The sequence below is a fragment of the Bubalus kerabau genome, chromosome 1 (assembly GCF_029407905.1).
Source record: "Bubalus kerabau isolate K-KA32 ecotype Philippines breed swamp buffalo chromosome 1, PCC_UOA_SB_1v2, whole genome shotgun sequence".
NCBI classification, from domain to species: Eukaryota; Metazoa; Chordata; class Mammalia; order Artiodactyla; family Bovidae; genus Bubalus; species Bubalus kerabau.
This window is the reverse complement of record NC_073624.1, coordinates 15,301,932-15,306,444: the sequence shown is the minus strand read 5'-3', so window position 1 is coordinate 15,306,444 and position 4,513 is coordinate 15,301,932. Positions and strand designations below refer to the sequence as shown.

General features: G+C 41.3%; 1 non-coding gene across 1 annotated transcript; it reads right to left on the bottom strand.

Moving 5' to 3' along the window:
• Window positions 1–813: 813 nt before the first annotated feature.
• Window positions 814–886, bottom strand: TRNAG-UCC (transfer RNA glycine (anticodon UCC)). Its single transcript has one exon. It is a non-coding gene; the product is annotated as a tRNA-Gly (tRNA).
• Window positions 887–4,513: the final 3,627 nt, after the last annotated feature.

The window sequence follows — 4,513 nt, the reverse complement described above, 5'->3', positions numbered from 1 at the left end:
TCTTGATAACTGTGTTTCAATACCTTTGGTTTCATTTGTAACCCTATGTGTTTCATTATATTCTTTGCTTTTTAAAACCATCACTCTGATTAGTGTCTATGGATTTCAACAGACTGCCAGAGTGATCTATGGCTCAGAACCCCTCTCCAAACCATCTGGAAGAGACAGATGAGCGTTGTGCCGTGTCTCGTGTGTGTGTGTGTGTCCACGGAACACATTCACACAAGGATGTGTTAGCATTCCTAACTCAGAATAAACCATCAATATAATTTCAGGAACTCCCTCCTTCAGGTCAAACTTGGATCCTTTCCTCCTGTTCCAAAACCGGGTTGCCGGAAGTCAGCCTGCCTGGAGAACAGCTACTTAGCCCTCTACCATCACCAAGGAGTCACCTTCTCTTGAAGGTGACTGTCTGGGTCAATGGACAGCTTATTCCTGAGCTCCATTTCCCTGCCGTCATCCATCCATCCAGGACCCCACCGGCACTGACAGTCATCCTGAATTGTTTCCTCTTTCCCCATCTGTTATTCCCAGAAGGTCTGAACTTCTTTTTAGATCCCAAAACTTCATTCTACTAAGAAAAACAGGACATAGTGCCCTCAACTGAGAACTAGTGAGTTGCCAGGTCCTCATGTAAAGAGATAGGGGCTTCAGAAGGGCTCAGGAAACTGCTGACGTCAGCGTGCGGGTCCTCTGTCTCCACCAATACTTCTCTAGTGACGTTGGCAAGTCTCTTTGGTCTGAGAAGCTATCTTTGCTGTTTGTTGGTATACATATATTTTTGGTTGCATCCTATGGTGTGCTGAATCTTAGTTCCCCAAGCAGGAATTGAACCCATGCCCTCTGAATTGGAAGTTCAGTGTCTTAACCACTGGACCACCAAGGATGTCCCTGCTGTTCGTTCATTTTAATGAGACACGTAAAAGGTCAGTGAAGATAGGAGACAAAGATGGCAGCGTGGGATGTTCATAATTGATCAAGAATACTCCAAATTTGGAGCTACTGAAGGCCAAGAATTTCCCTTCCCTCCTTTTCTGTCTTGGCTCTAGAGAGAGGGACGGAGAAATAAAAATTCAGAGGTATAATGAGCAGATGGCTCAGGGGTGAAGAACCCGCCTGCCAATCAATGTAGGGGACATGGGTTCGATCCCTGGATCAAGAAGATTCTCTGGAGAAGGAAATGGCAAAACAATCCAGTATTCTTGCCTGGAAAATCCCATGGACAGAGGAGCCTGGCGGGCTGCAGTCCATGGAGTCACAAAAGAATCGGACACCACTTAGTGATTAAACAAGAACAACAGTGATCAGATACTCTCCTTGGCCCTGAGGATACAATGATAAATAAGAGAATGACCCTCCTCCTCTGGAGGGGAAGATGAAATGTAACCAATGAGGAGAGAACAACATAAAGGGGCATGTTAATGATAACCTTTTAGGTTGCAAAAGGCAGAAACCTAATTCAAACTAGTTCAAAAACATTATTTCTTGGCTTATCAATGAACTTAGTGAATGTGTTAGCTTTCCATAGATTTTGCTGCAGTAACAACCACTCCCCAAATCTCAGCCTCTTCCATTTGCAAAGGTTTATTGCTCAACCAGGTTATATGTCCTTCAATAGAGTGAGAAGGACCCAGACTTTTCTTACTGGAAGAGACTGAGAGAGCGGTCTTTTTCTGGGCCTTGCGGAAGAGGAACAAAGCAACAGTGAAATCAGACACTCATTCTTCAAGCTTCTGACCCATAGCAGCATGGATGGCTTCAGCTTGCATAGGTCAAATGCCCTCAGCAGTCAAAAGAGTCAGACAGTCCAAGCTGGTGTCCGTGGTGGGGAGACCTATCCTCTTCCTACAAGAAGGAGCCTCATGGAGACCAGTCAGAAAGGCTCCAACCCTGAAGGGCAACACACATTTTAGAGAATACTATCTTCTATCATGACGAACAGGTATTAAGCATCTATTTTGTGGCAGGCACAGTTCTAGGCGCCAGGGAAACAGCAGTGAAAAATACAAATAAGTTCCCTGCTTTCACAAAGTTCCTGAATTCTTCCTGATGGCAGGCTTTGTGAGATGATGTAAAAGAGGCCAATGAACAACAAGCAGGGACTCCCCAGAAGTCCAGTGGCTAAGACTCTGGGCTTCCAATGCAGGTGACCCGGGTTCCATCCCTGGTCAGGCAAGTAAAGATTCTGCATGCTGCAATGAAAACCGAGGATCCTGTGTCCTGCAACTAAGACCCGGCACAGCCAAATAAAATAAATATTAAAAACAATAAGCAAAAGAATCAGATCATGTTAAGAATTGCAAAGAAAATGAAGCAGTTTGATGAGATACAAAGGCTTGGTGGGCAACTTTGGCTTGAGCTTTCAAAAAAGGTGACATTTAATTCCAGATCCAAATGAAAAGAAAGACTTAGTCATGTGAAGCACCTTTAGTGTTGTTCAGCCCCTCAGTCATGTTCAACTCTTTGTGACCCCATGGACTGCAGCACACCAGGCTTCCCTGTCCTTCACGATCCCCTGGAGTCTGCTCAAATTCATGTCCATTGAGTCAGAGATGCCATCCAACCAGATCCTCTGCTGCCCTCTTCTCCTTTTTCTCTCAATCATTCCCAGCATCAGGGTCTTTTCCAGTGAGTCAGCTCTTCACATCAGGTGGCCAAAGTATTGGAGTTTCAGCTTCAGCATCAGTCCTTCCAATGAATATTCAGGGTTGATTTCCTTTAGGATTGACTGGTTTGAAATATATAAATATGTTTCTTATAAATATATAAAAAATATAAGGCTTTGAAGTATATAAGTTAAAAAACTAAGACATAACTGTTGAACAGATAAATCACTTATTGTAGTTGGTAATTTTAACACATTCCTCCATGAAACTAACTAATCAAGCTGACCAAAATTTTAGAAAAAGGGAAAGATATGGTAGATTTGAATTATACAACTATGCAATTAATAAGCCTGAGCTAATACATATGTATTTCACACCTAATAAATATAGAATGCATATCTTTTCAAGAACACTTGGAACATTCACAAAAGCCAATATTAAACTTGAGTGACAAAGGAAGCCTCAATAAATTCCAAGAAACCCACATCGCACAAACTACAGCCTGACCATCATGGTAAATTTGGGACTCAATAACAAAAGAATAGTTTTTAAAAACCCCATATGCCTGGAAACGGAAAAGCTTACTACCAATAACACTCTGGTTAGAGAGGAAATCGTGGGGAAAATTATGAAGTACTTCGACCGAACAAAACGAAAGCACCACATGTCAGAATATGTGGGGCACAACTTCTTTGAGGGAAATTTACAGCTTTAAATACATCTATCACAAAGCCAGAAAGAACAAAAACAAATGAGCTAAGCTTCCAACTCAAGAAGTTAGAAAAAGAGCAATTGTGTAAGCTCAAAGAACTAAGTAGGGCACAGAAAATTAAAATGAAGGCAGAAATCAGCAAAACGGTGAACTGGAAAAAAGGCAGAAAAATTAACCAAACTAAAGGCTGGTTTTGTGAAAAAGTATTTACTTCTTATGTTTCTGAAAAGACATCAAAATTCTACGAAAGGAGGCAAGGGAATTCCCTGGCTGTCCAAGGCCCATCCCCTCAGTGCTTCCACTGCCCAGTCCAGGTTCAATCTCTGGTCAGGGAGCGAAGATCCTGCAAGCCATGTGGTGCAGCCAAAAAAAAAAGAGCGGAGATAAGATACAAAATTTAGAATATAGAATGAGTGAAAAAATAACTCTAGACACAACTGATATTCTAAAACATAAAAGAACTACCATGAAGTAGGATAATGAATGAAATTCTGAAAAAGCCAACACCAGCAGCAGTCCATGGGGTCACTAAGAGTCGGACATGACTGAGCGACTTCCCTTTCACTTTTCACTTTCATGCACTGGAGAAGGAAATGGCAACCCACTCCAGTGTTCTTGCCTGGAGAATCCCAGGGACGGGGGAGCCTGGTGGGCTGCCGTCTATGGGGTCGCACAGAGTCAGACACGACTGAAGCAACTTAGCAGCAGCAGCAGAAGAAATTTGAATAAACTGATTGCTGTTTTATATGTTTAAATATCAAATGTTCTCCCCCACCCCCCATTCACATGTGTGCCAACAAAGCCCTAAACTCAAATAGTTTTATAGGAGAGTGCTATTAAGCTCTGAAGCTATATATATATATATATATATATACACACATATATGTGTGTGTATATATATATATATAATCTGTCTGATGCATACTATTTCAGAGAGACAGAGAGAGGAAAAAAAAAACTGTCCAACTTTTTACGAGGCTGCTATAACCTTGATTACAAAGCCAGCAAATGTCAATTCAAAAGACTCATTTTATTTCTGGACATATATATGACTCTTCAAACAAAAAAAAGGAGTATTTGCTAATTGGATCCAACTGTGTACTTAAAATAATACATCATGATCAAAGTGAATATTTTCAGGGAGTCACAATATAAAAATTCTTTCAAAATAATTCACTAAAATAAAGGGCTAAAG